Consider the following 13,795-nt stretch of genomic DNA (forward strand, 5'->3'; position numbering starts at 1 on the left):
AATGATATTTGTTGGATTTAGTTGAAATGAGTTGAATTCATGTTGGTAGTTCTATGCAGGTTCCATAGTGTTCAGTGTGGGAGGAAGAGGAAGGGGAAGGGTTAAGTGAAGTAGACCCAAATAGAGGGGGATAATTAATTCATCAATCCAATAAAAACTCACCCTTATCCTAGTCTTGGCTGTATCGTTGTTCTGTGACCTTGGGCAGGCTTCTCTGGGCCTCTAGCCCCCATGATAACAATAGAATAGAACTTTATGATATTGGAAGAAGGTGCATCCTTCTCAATACAGTCTGTGTTTCCTAAGCATACCTTGAATACTGGGCCATAAAGTCTGAATATTGAGAATGCCAAAGAGCTGGACAGTGCATATCACACAAGTAGTGAAAGATACTTGCTTATAGCTTGTTTGTGTCCCAAATACTTAGCACAGAGACTGGTACATAATAAGCATTTAAGAAATACTTTTTTCAAAACTTTCTTATTTCATTTTTGTCAATGAATGGGCATTTTTTTCTCCCTCCCTTCTCCTCCCTTATTAAAAAAAAAGAACACAAAATCCTTGAAACAAATATACATAGTCAAGCAAAACAAATTCCCACACCAGCCATGTAAAATAATTTGCATCTTTCTGCCTATTGAGAAGTTATCACTTGTCTGTCAGGAATCAGATAGCATATTTTATCATCAGTTCTCTGGAATTATGGCTGGTCATTGCATTGATCAGAGGTCTTAATTCTTTCAAAGTTGTTTGTGTTTACCATATTGTTGAAATGGAGGTCATGCACGTGTACAGATCTCATCAGCTTGCAAAGATGGAGTCTCCACATGGATGATGCCATCATAGCAAACTTACAGGGTCTACACACATATCAGACTGCCTTCATTATACTGTTCTGGTTCTGCTCATTTCTCTCTACGTCACGTCATACAAGTCTTCCCAGGTTTCCCTGAAAATTTCTCTTTTGTCATTTCTTATGACACAATATTATTCTATTACATTCACATACAGTATTTTGTTTAACCATTCCCTAATTGATGAGCACTTCAAAAAGTTTTTCATTCTTTTATCTTCATTCATTCAATCCTTGGCAGAGTCCTCAGAAGCCTAGAATGGATGAGTGTCAGTGTTCAGGAAATTCAGATGGTCAGAGGTCATAGGACTCTGGTGCACACTCAAATACCATGGAGAAATAGAGTCATAAGATCACTGATTTTCAAAGTTAGAAGGCACTTCAGTGGTCCTCTACTTCAGGGGTTCTTAATCTTTCTGTGTTCTGGTCACAAAAAAGGCAGCCAGATGATGCAATGGATAGAACGCCAGGCTTGGGGCCAGTACAACATCTGACACGTCCTAACTGCATGATCCTGGCCAAATCACCTAACCTCTGTCTGCCTCAGTTTCCTCCACTGCAAATGGGGATAATACTAGCACCTATGATTTTGTGAGAATCAAATGAGATAATATCTGTAAAACACTGAACACCATGCCTGGAACATAACAAGCACTTGATAAATGCTTATTTTCTCTCTCCCCCTCCAGCTTGGACCCCTTTGATAGTCCAGTGAAGCCTATCAACCCTCTCTCAGAATCATGCTTTTAAATGCATAAAACAAAATATGAAGGATTACAAAAGAAATTATTCTCACTATAGAGGGAATTCTCTTCTAGGAATAGTTTGTACTAGAGCAGGGGTTCTTAACCTACCATCATAGACCTCTAAGGAGCCCTCGAACTTGGATGGGAAGAAAACCACATCTTTATTTCTATATAATATTTCAATGTAATTTCTTTTTTTTTTTTTTGCAACTGGGATTAACTGACTTGTCCAGGGTCACACTGCTAATAAAGCCAGATTTGAATTCAAGTCCTCCTGACTTCAGGGCTGGTGCTCTATCCACTGCGCCACCTAGCTGCCCCGTCAATGTGATTTCTTATTTGGAGGCTGTAGCATTTCTGTAACTCATGACCATTCAATATCCCCTATATAATACTGGTATTAACAAGGGGCCTTTGTCTCTGACAGAAATTTGAGGTCATCAAAAGAGCCTCACAATGTCCTAAAGGCAATCTAGACTATACTCTTCTCCTCCTATTTCCTTCTAGGGCCAGCTCATTATCCACCCTCACTTTTTCCAAGACACATATATAAGCTCCATACGCCATCCATCGAATTGCATGTCACGATCTCAACAACAGACATTCATCCACTTTTATTTTCCCGTGTGGATGGTTAGGCCAAATGCTTGTGAGCTGTTATGGACTTAATAAAGGTTCTGTAACATCCTGGAGATTGACACAACCTGCACAGGGTCATCTGAAAACCAAAGAGTCTTCAGGACTTCCTCATCCAAAGGGAATCTCGGACTGTGCTGGACCCTCTTCACGCTGGTAACAAAGAACTGTGCTGTGTTCTGTCTCTCTGCTTCATGCTTTACATGGCACTAGTGATCTAAGGGTTTTGAACAAGGTTATATCTATTTGTTGATTTTTCAAAGATTTTTGAATTATCTTGATATATTGCCTCGTTGGAAGATCCTTTAAAGCAAAGGTTCTTAACCTGGGGTTCATGAATTCATGTTACGTGTGTGTGTGTGTGTGTGTGTGTGAGAGAGAGAGAGAGAGAGAGAGAGAGAGAGAGAGAGAAAGTTAACTGTATCTCAATGTAATTGATTTCCTTTGTAATCTTTTGTATTCTATTTTATGCATTTAGAAACATGATTCCAAGAAAGAGTTGCTAGATTGTTTCCCCAGACTGCTGAGAGGTCCATGACACAAAAAATATGAAGAACCCTTGATTTAAGGCAACATTTTGCTCTACTGAATCAACTTTTTTTAAACTTAATCAACAAACAGTAGGCACAGTGGGATCCTGTATTCTCCATCTTTCAGTCAATTGGGTGATGGTAAAGAGGTGGTCTATTGTGAAATGTAAATTCTGGATGATGATGAAGGAAGGTGACCACAATCTAACAGAGAAGTGATAGACTCAGGATGAAAAAGGAAGGAAGGAAGAGGAGGAAGAAATGAAGGAAGGAAGGATGGAAGAAAGGAAAGGAAAGAAAGGGAGGAAAGGAGGAGGGAGAAAGGAAACATTTATAAGCACCTACCATGTACCAGGCACTGTGCTAAGTGCTTTCCTGTTACTTCATTTGATCCTCACAATAACCCTAGTAGGTAGATGCTGTTATTATCCCCATTTTATAATTAAAGAAACTGAGTCATACAGAGGTTAAGTGACTTGCCCAGAGTCATACAACCAGTAAGTGTCTAAGGCCAATTTGAACTCAGATCATCTTCCTGACTCCAGGCCTAGAGCTCTACCCACTGTACCACCAGTTGCCTCTACATTTTTAGACATGGATAAAGTATAGATTAGTTTTGCATGACTATACTTACTTGTTACAAGGGTTTTGCTTCTCTTCTTTTTTTCCAATTGGAAGGGAGTGATTTTGGAGTTAGAGGAAAGAAAGAAAGAAGGAAAGGAAGGAAGGAAGGAAGGAAGGAAGGAAGGAAGGAAGGAAGGAAGGAAGGAAGGAAGGAAGGAAGGAAGGAAGGAAGGAAGAAAGAAAATGCAAAAAAAGAAAACAGAAGATCAGAAGGAAACAAATATAAAATAACATTGAAAGTAATATAATGAATTTATTATGCACTTTTTAAAAGGAAGGTATATGTAATAGACATTCACAAATTAATATACAACCATCTTTTTCCTGTTCTACTATGTATATTTTGGTTTTAAGGATTAAGTCCAAAATATCTTTTAATCATAAACCAAAGAAACATCTGTTATGAAAAGATGTCTATTCCCTACTAACACTTTCATTAAGCATAGCCTCTATAAATGCATATATTATTAAACTTTTATATCAATAAGAAAGTAGGTATATGGATTAATATTTGTTCATTCATTTCCTTCTTTATTAAAAGGTCTTACTTTTTTCTATACTTTGTGACCTTCCCTTCCTTCAGATACCTTGTTAATCCCTTAGTGTGCTCCTAATTGTGTTGCTTTCAGCAGAGATTTCTTCTACAAACACCTGGTCTCCTCCAGATTTTCGCATCTTCATTCTCTCCAGTGACATTTCTGTTTGTCAAATAAATCAAGTGTTTGCTGACTACAGCATTTTTAGACTCTTTTGGTCTCCTTTTTGTGGTAACTGATTTATATACGTTAAAATTCTGAATGGAGGGGGGCAGCTAGGTGGAGCAGTAGACAGAGTTCCAGCCTTGGAGTCACAAGGACCTGAGTTCAAATCCAGTCTCAGACACTTGACACTTACTAGCTGTGTGACCTTAAGCAAGTCACTTAACCCCAATTGCCTCACCAAAAAAAAAAAATTCTGAATGGAATTATTATAGTCTGTATATTATTTCTTCTGTTCATATCCTATATTTAATCATCAGTATTTTGTTTAAGCAGTTCAAAATGTATTTGGAGGTTTTGTTTTTGTTTTTGTTTTTGGAGAGGCCACTGGGGTTAAGTGACTTGCCCAGGGTTACAGCTAGTAAGTGTCAAATGTCTGAAGCCAGATTTGAGCTCAGGTCCTCCCCTCTCCAGGGCCAGTGCTCTATCCATTGCACCACCTAGCTGCCCCTCTCATGGGGCTCTTGCGAGAATCAAATGAGATGATAAATATCATGTGATCAAAGGAAGTAATAAATCTCTTGCAAACCTTGAAGTGCTACTAAAATGTCATAGATGCCTCGACACCCTTCCAGATGCTACTGCCCAGCAACTGCCACAAGATGAACATCTACCTTGGTCCTTTTTAGTTATCCAGAGATGCAATAGCAGTGATGGACTTCTTGTTAACCAGACTGAATTATTTGTGCCATCTCTTAATGAAAATGGACAGCCTGTTTTTGCCAATATCACACTCCCAGTTTATACACTGAAAGAAAAATGTCTTCAGTTATTCATGCCTGGTCAAGTCTCAGGACTACTGGAAACTGGACGTGGTGAGGTCATTGTATGGCAATCTGGAAGACTACTCGGATACCCAAAAGGACCTTAGGAGGCTTTCACTGGAGTACCTTGAAAATTAAATGGACAGAGACTAAGATATGAACTCCTGAGTCTTTTCTGTCAAAAGCATTGAGTGATTTTTACCTAACCATGGTAACTGTTATTTACTGTCAATTTCAGGCTCCTCAAAAAGAGACAGATCATCTTACTCATCTCCCAAGGAACCCGTATGCAAGCCAAGAAGCAACAGTTAAAACTGAACACGGAACAACTGATTGGTTTAAGATTGGACAAGGGGTATGACAGGACTGTGTGTTGTCACCTTATTTATTTAACTTATAAGCAGAGTGCATCATGTGAAATGCCAGGCTAGAATTAAGATTTAGAATTAAGATTGCTGGGAGAAATATCAACAATCTCAAATATGCGGGTGATGCACTCTGATGACAGAAAGCAAACAAGAATTAAGAAGCCTCTTGATGAGCGCAAAAGAGGAGAGTGTATATTTTAAAAAAAAATTGGTGATCTTGGCAACTGGTCCCATCACTTCCTGGAAAATAGAGGGAGAAGAAATGGAAACAGTGTCAGATTTTATATTCTTGGCCTCAAAGATCACTGCAGACGATAACTGCAGCCATGAAATTAGAAGACGCTTGCTCCTTGGAAGGAAAGCTATGGTAGATCTGGACAGCATACTAAAAGGAAGAGACATTGCCTAGTGACACAGCTCCATATAGTCAAAGCTATAGTTTTTCCAGTAGCAATGTACAGCTGTGAGAGTTGGCCTAAGGAAAGCTGAGCACCGTAGAATCTGTGCTTTCGAATTGTGGTGCAGGAGAAGACTTTTGAGAGTCCCTTGAACAGCAAAGAGATCAAATCAGTCAATGCTTAAAGAAATTAATTCAGACTATTCACTGGAAGGTCAAATACTGAAGCTGAAGCTTAAATACTTTGGCCACATAATAAGAAGATGGGACTCATTAGAAAAGACCCTGATGTTGGGAAAGATTAAAAGCAAAAGGAGAAGTGGATGACAGAGGATGAGATGGATAGATAATGTCATAGAAGCAACGGACATGAACTTGGATAGACATTGGGAGATGGTGGATAATCGAAGGGTCTGGTGTGCCATGGTCTGTGGGGCTCACAAAGAGATGGACATGACTGAAAGACTAAACAACAAAAAGGATCAGAATATCTTGCTCTCAGGAAGTAAAATTTATTCTAATGGTGATAACGGTTGCTTCAAGAATTAGAACATTAACATTTCAAGCCTGTAATTGAGATGTCAAACCGTCATTGGATTCATAAGGCCTTGTAATGTTTAGGAATTTGGATCACAAGACGCATTTTAATGAATGTCTTCTTTGGGAATATAATCTACCTTTGGGTGACTTGGCCGCTACTAAGTAGTCTGGGTGTTCTGACAAATGGCATGCAAACTTACCCTAAAACCCGGGACTAGATGACTTCTAATGTAGCTTCCAACTCCAAATATATGATCTACTGTGGTTTATTAAGTTGGGATTATGGCCAGGGTTAGAGGGCGCTGGATCACTTTAGGCTGGTTGTTACTCTGTAAAGCAGTATCGTACCTACACCATCCATTTGTTTTCCTTTGTGAAAAATAAGAATTTGCCTAGACAAGTTGTAATTGACCTGAAATATAGAATTTAAAAACATTTATTTTGTGTGAAAAAATCAAGAGCAATATTTATAGGAGGTGATTAAGTGTCTGACTCCTAGTAATTCACAATTGTTTCTGTACAAGGGTATTTTGTTGGGGAAAAGCATAATACTAAATATTAAAAGTATATTCTATTATATTACTTATGAAAATAGTGGCATAGATTTTAATAACAAATTATTTATTCAAAAGTGTTTGGGAAGTGTTTGTGGGTAGGACTTTGAAAAATAAAGGTGATTATTCATTTTGTGAGACAGTCACTTTTTAGAGGAGACTTTTTTTGTGATTTTCTAAGTTTTATTTTTTCAAAAAGCTGAGTCAATACCATTATGCAAGTATTTCTAAGCTGTGACTGTCTTGAACTATGTCTTGATTTCTGCACAGAGAATAAGGGGCCTTATCAATATTTGTATTTCCTTCTGGCCTTAAGAAACCACTGTGAAGGCAAGAACTTCACAGTACTGTTTTTATAATTTTCTTTTTTACACATCTATGATATATTCATTTATGCCGTCATATTTCACAATGCAAATATTTTTAATCATCCACTGTAACTTTTCTACTTGAAGAAACGTTTTTGTATTTCCATTTTTATCCTACTACATATTTTAAAGGACTTTACATAGACAGAGCATGGTGAATTTACCTCAAAATCAGAAATGATTTATCTCCTATAAACTTAACCTCTTCGTTAAAAAATGAAATAAAATATAATTGATTTCATTTTTGTGATGGTATTTGATCCTCACCACATTGAACACATTCTGATTCCTTTCTGAAAGGAAGCATTCATTCAATGAAGTATTAAAGCTGTGTATAATTTTGTTGTTATCATTAAGGCGTTTTTCAGTGGTGTCTGACTTTGTGACCCCATTCGGGGTTTTCTTGGCAGAGATGCTGGAGTGGGTTGCCATTTCCTTCTTCAGCTCATTTTACAGATGAGGAAACTGAGGCAAACAGGGTTAAGTGACTTGCCCAGGGTCACATAGCTGGTAAGTGTCTGATGCTGGATTTGAACTCAGAGTGCAGACCCAGAGTTCTATCCACTGCACCACCTAACTGCCCTCCGTATAATTTACCCACCTTAGAATTCATTATTCCTTATGAAGGAAGGTTTTCAGGTGCCATGGTGGATAGATCACTGAACCTGGAGTCAAGAAGACCTAACTCTGAATGTAGCTTCAGGCACTTGCTAGCTATGTGATCCTAGGCAAGTCATTTAGCCTCTGTTTGCCTGTTTCCTCATCTATGAAATGGGGATCATACTAGCACCTATCTCTCAATGTTGTTGTGAGGATCAAATGAGATAATATTGGTAAAGCACTTTGCAAACTTTAGAGCACTATATAAATGCTAGCTATCATTACTGATCAGTATTTTCTAATGTATTTCCCATCATTATCACCTATTTCCACCTTTGCATCCAAGTCACTGAGTATCAATGTGTATATTTATTCAATGTTGTGGTTTTTTAAATTTCTTATAGCTTTTCTCTACCTCTTCATTCTTCGCATCTGATGTTAGTGCATGTTAGCAGTACATTGCAGGTCTCATGAAATGATGCTTCTTGTTTCCCTTAAGCCTATGATAAAAGCAACTCCTCTATCTTCTTTTATTTGCCTTTCCAAGGAGAATCTATGGTCCATATTATATATAGATATCATATGTCTATATAATATTTGGCTGCCATGTTCTCCTTTCTTCTAGTTTTGTTTTTAGAGAGCACATAAAGATTGATATGATTCAGGTCCCTCTATCAACAAGTTCACTCATTCATTGGTCACCAGATCTCACCTTTAAATAACTCTCCTCAAGATGCCTCTATTGGGGGAAACAGAAAAGCCCAGCTTTTTCACAATTCCAGCAAGGATAAAGAAAAAGCAGGGAATGGAGACAGGATTTCTTCTCAAAGCCTGGAAAAAAATATCAGCCAATATAAGGCATTTTCTATCAAAAACAACTCACCTGGAAAACAAGTCAAGGAGAGATAATCTAAGAATCATCCGTTTGATGGTGTAAAAGTTCAACCATAAAAGAAGCCTTGAAAATATATTCAAGAAATTATGGATGAAAGACTCCACAGATCCTATTAAAACCAAAGGGCAAAGTGAAAAAAGAATGAATCCATAGTCATCTCCTGAAAGAAACCTTGAGGTGAAAACTCCTAGAAAAATTATAGGCTAAATCTAGACCTTCCAGGTCAGAAAAAAAAAAAAGATACATCAAGCACTCATGGGGGAAAAGAGTTCAAGTACTAAGTAGACACAATCAGGATCATACAAGATCTGTATGAAAAAACACCAATCTCTATCCCCCTTCCTCTTTTAGTGATAATAAGAAAGCATTTTTCTCAGTATCCTAGTCTTAAGCGTTAGTCAAATATAAATGAAAAGTCTTTATTAATCTTTCCTTTAACTATAAATTCCAGAATAATGCCATGTACCAAATCCTTTTCTTCCTATTACTGTAGGCCTAGCCATCTTCTTTGAAGAAACTGGGCAAAAAGTTCAGGGAGGAATTCCACTTTCCCTGATGACAGAATTAGAGTAGTGACAGAACAAGGGCAAGAATCTCTGGATTGATCTGTACTCCTTTTCTCCTGAAGCCAGGACCAGATTAGTGTGATGATCTAAGAGTAGGAAGAAGTCACTGATTACTTCAGGTAACAGAAATATCTCTCAAGTTCATCTTTGACCAGTTGGAAAAAAGTATCCTTAGAAGTGGTCAAAAAGGGATTGAATGATGTTAGAAAAATTATTCTCTTATACCTAAAGTTAAGGGATTATTGTTACTTAACTAAGCATCTAGAGGGCACAATGGATAGAATGCTAGACCTATAGCCAGGAAGATTTTAATTCAGATGTGGCTTCAGACATTTACTAGACCCTAGACAAGTGATTTAACGGCTGTTTGCCTCAGTTTCCTCAGCTGTAAAATGGGGATAATAATATTACCCCCTTTCCAGGGTTGTTGTAAGGATCAAATGAGATAATATTTGTAAAAATCCTTTTAAAAAATGCTTTAAGGTGTTATATAAATGCACATTATTATTAGCTATTATATTGTTTCGTCTGATGAAGAAAAATGTTAATTGAATTTTCACCTGGACTCTATAACCACACTCTATCCTATTGTGGAAGTTTGACAATGTCCACCACCATCCCCTTCCTTCTCTTCCTCTCAGGTACCTCTTCTCCACCACCACCATCCCTGTCTTTTGCATGTTGTCTTCCCCTGTTAGAATATAAAATCTTTAAGTGCATAGCCTGTCTCCTTTTGCTTATATTTGTATCACCAGTGCTTAGGGCAGTGCCTGGCACATAATAACTACTTAATTAAATGCTTTTTCCTTGTCTGAGAATTCTTTAAATTACAGCTTCAAAATGGCTGATGTTGGAGAGATTTCCAAGGACATTGGGAGACTCTGCCAGTTTGGACTTCTCTCTCTTTAAGTGGAAAAATGCTTAGATTCAACAATTCAAATTAATTTAAAAAATTATTTCTGTCAAGCTTGTGCCAAAAATTTTCTTCCACACATGGTAGCTACCATTATTAAAGATAGGAGAACTCAGAATACAATATTCTAGAAGGCAAAAAATAGGCTTACAACCAAGAATACTGTACCCCACAAAGTTGAATATAAGCTTATAGGTGAATGGATGTGGGGAATGGGAATAACCTTTAATAAAATAGGGGACTTCCAAGTCTTCCTGAGAAAAAGATGAGAACTGAGTTGATACTTTGAAATGCAAACACAGGAGTCAAGAAAAAAAAATTGCAAAGTAAATAGGTTTAAGCAGTTGGAGGGATTGTGTAATGATGAACTGTTTATAATCTAACTGAAAAAAATAAGTATCATATCAGAATCCTACTGTTTTCAAGAGCCATAGAGGGAATAAGGAGGACAGATACCATGGGACTGGTTTGGTTATATTTTGATCATCTTAAGGGGAAAAAAAAGATAAGAATAAAAAGTAACATAGTAGGAAAGAACGAGTAATGGAGTTCACTATCTCATATAATGAGGGAGCATGAAAGGAAGACTATACAAACATGGCAGAAGAGGTTGAGAGTTGGCTAAAACTGAACTTCACTTTCATGTGAATAAGATAAAGGGGAGAGACAGACAGACAGACAGAGAGAATTTGGTATAGAAATATATTAAGCTCAATAGGGAATCAGGCAGGGAGAGGAGGATTAAGAGTGGAGGTAGTTTAGGGAGGTATTAGTCAAAACAAACTCCATTTTTGAAGGACAGAGCATGAAAGGTACAATAAACAAAAAGAAAAAGGGTAAGAAACTGTCCATAATTAGGGCCAAGGAAAGATGAGAAAAGGAGCAAAACAGAAGCAGATTGCCTCAAATGTCATCACCAATGCTGAGTATGCTGCTTCCCTCAACACCCTCCTCTTTGTAAAGAAGGAGGTGGGGTGGCAATGAGAGAGAAAATATAACAGGATAGAATGGAGGGAAATACACAATTAACAATCATAACTGTGAGTGTGAATTTGATGAAATGACCTATAAAACAGTGGAGGATAGCAGAATTGATTAGAAAGCAGAACAAACAATATGTTGTTTACAAGAAACACAGAAAGATTCACAGAGAGTTAAAATAAGAAGCTAGAGCCAAATCTATTTTTCTTCAGAATCTCACATTTGGATTATGAATTGCCAAGTTCAAGTTTATAAATGGTCTAAAAACTACACGATACTTAGCAGTCTCTGCCTCCTTTTCTGCCATTCTGCTACCATTTAGTGCAGAAGAAGAGGTCATTGCATTTTTCTTTGTTTTGTGCATTACCATAGCCAAAGAATTTGTAGCCAAGTGACCAGGCTATTGGTCATGAGCCTCTCTGTATCTTACGAGGCTGATCTAAAGAAAGCAGACTCATTGTGTCATAAATCATCATACCTGAAGGCTTTCCAAAATGGCAAAATGGGTGCTCTACCAGATGACCTAGTCACCTCTACATCATGATGAGACATTAAAATGTTACTTTGTAAATGCTACCTAAAGTAGGCAGCAGCTGTCAAAGTAGCTAGTGGTTCAACCCGCTTAGCACCATGGACAGCAGCCAATTTCTTGGCTACTCTTTGCAAGATAGTCACAGGTCTGAGTTTTCACTAAGTCAACATTCTGGTTAGGGTTTTGCAAATTCTGCTGACAGCTAGGAAAATGTCTGTCTCTAAGTTCAAAAATTATCTGAAGACCAAAAGTAGGCAAAGAATATTTGCCATGAAATCTGCATTATTGCTAGTTGATTAAATGACTGAAATTCCAAAGCTAGTTGGGAAATTAAAAGACATTTAGTCAAATTCCCTCTTTTTATTAATGGGGAAACTGAGGTCCTGGGTAGGGAAGTGACTTGCCCAAATTTATACAGTTAGAAAGTGCTAGATAGATCTGGGACTAGAACCCAAATCCTTTGACTCCCGCCCAAGATTTCCTTCCAGCACATCACACTGAAATTTGTGACATCAAATGAAAAATTCTGACAATAGCTCTATAAGAGAGTAATGGGCTCAATTGTCAGATACCTCAGGGACTGGTTTCATATATAGTCACACTGAGCTATGCTCTGTGTCTATCGCCCAACTAGATCTGAGAAATGTCATCTATGTTGAAATTCTAGTTTGAAGGAGGGGGAAAAACCCTTTAAGATTTGATAAAGTGACAGTGTGTGGGAACATACATGAGAATTCAGGATCTTGAAGACAAACTAAGAGATGTAGCTCAGAAATGGAGCAGATAGAACATTTCTACTGTATTAAGGGGAAATAAAGCAGAAAAAGAAACTGAGAGATCTGAACAACATAGATTGGATTCAATGTCATCTCTCCCCTTCCATCCTTGATCTGGTAGGAGAATAGGGTCAGTGTCTCCGTACTACAGTATTGTCACACACAGAGCATGTCTTTGTCACTGCCACCTTTCTTTACAAAGCCCCTTACCTTCTTAAGGCCTGCCCTTCTCCCTCAGTTCCTATTATACCCCCAAGTGCCAATTCTTACCCAATTCAATTCAATTCAACAAACATATATTAAATGTGCGGAGCCCTGCACTTAGTGCTAAAGGTATAGAGTCCAGATAAGACATGGTATCTGTCCTCATTGAACTTCCAGTCCGATAGGAAGATGTGCTATATGACTTTGAACAAGTTACTTACTGGTTCTAAATTTTGGTTTCCTGTATAGATCGAGGGAATTGGGCTAAATGATCTCTAATGTCTCTTACAGCTCTAATCATCTGTGAGTTGTTTTTTTTTACTCCCGTGATATATATACGAACAAGTAAAATGCACAATATTAAATGTTAACTACATTAAGGGGGAATAGAGTGTCAAATGAGGTCTAAAAAGGGATAGGTCATCAGATAGTGAGACTAGGTGTGGCTTCCTGGAGCAAGCAGCTTTTGAGGTAGGCTTTAAAGGTTGAGTAGGAACTTAACAAGAGAGGAGGGAGAAGAAGGGAATTTTATGCACAGATAACTGTGAGCAAGCGAACAGATGTGAGAAAGCATAGGACATCGTCAGAGAAGAGACTGTCCCAGTTAGGCTAAGGTGTAGAGCATACATAGCTGGACTAGATGAGATATGTCTATAATGGAAGGTTAGCACCAGAATGTGGATATCCCTGAATGCTAGGCAAAGATTTTTAGACTTTGCTCAGTAGGCAATAGAGAGACACTGAAGGACTTTATATATACATATATGTGTATATATGTATGTATGTATGTATGTATGTATGTATGTATGCATGTATGTATAAATTCCCCCCCCATTACACATTAAAACAATTTTCAACATTTAGGGGTTTTTAAGTTTTTAGTTCCAAATTCTATCTCTCCCTCTCTTTCCCCTCCCTGAGACATTAAGCAATCAGATATGTGCAATTATGTAAAACATTTCCATCCTAGTCATTTTGTACAAGAAGACTTGAATAAAAGAAAAAGAATGAAAGTGAAAAAATAGCATGCTTCAGTCTGTATTGAATCAATATCAGTTCTTTTTCTGGAAGAGGATAGTAATGCTTCATCATTAATCCTTTGGGATTGTCTTAGATCATTGTATTCCTGAGAATAGCTAAGTCACTCATAGTTCTTCATCATATAATATGGCTGTTACTATGTACAACCT

At 37.6% G+C, this 13,795-nt stretch overlaps 1 long non-coding RNA gene across 1 annotated transcript in view; it reads left to right on the forward strand.

The window, feature by feature from the left end:
- LOC110210547 (uncharacterized) overlaps positions 1-2,464 on the forward strand; it is a 45,171-nt gene extending 42,707 nt beyond the window's left edge. Inside the window, exon 3 of the long non-coding RNA XR_002325117.2 lies at positions 2,107-2,464. This is a non-coding gene — a long non-coding RNA (uncharacterized LOC110210547). The remainder of the gene's footprint in view (positions 1-2,106) is intronic.
- The last annotated feature ends 11,331 nt before the right edge of the window (positions 2,465-13,795 follow it).

This window comes from Phascolarctos cinereus, unplaced genomic scaffold (genome assembly GCF_003287225.1).
Source record: "Phascolarctos cinereus isolate Bilbo 61053 unplaced genomic scaffold, phaCin_HiC Scaffold_726;HRSCAF=1367, whole genome shotgun sequence".
Lineage (NCBI taxonomy): Eukaryota > Metazoa > Chordata > Mammalia > Diprotodontia > Phascolarctidae > Phascolarctos > Phascolarctos cinereus.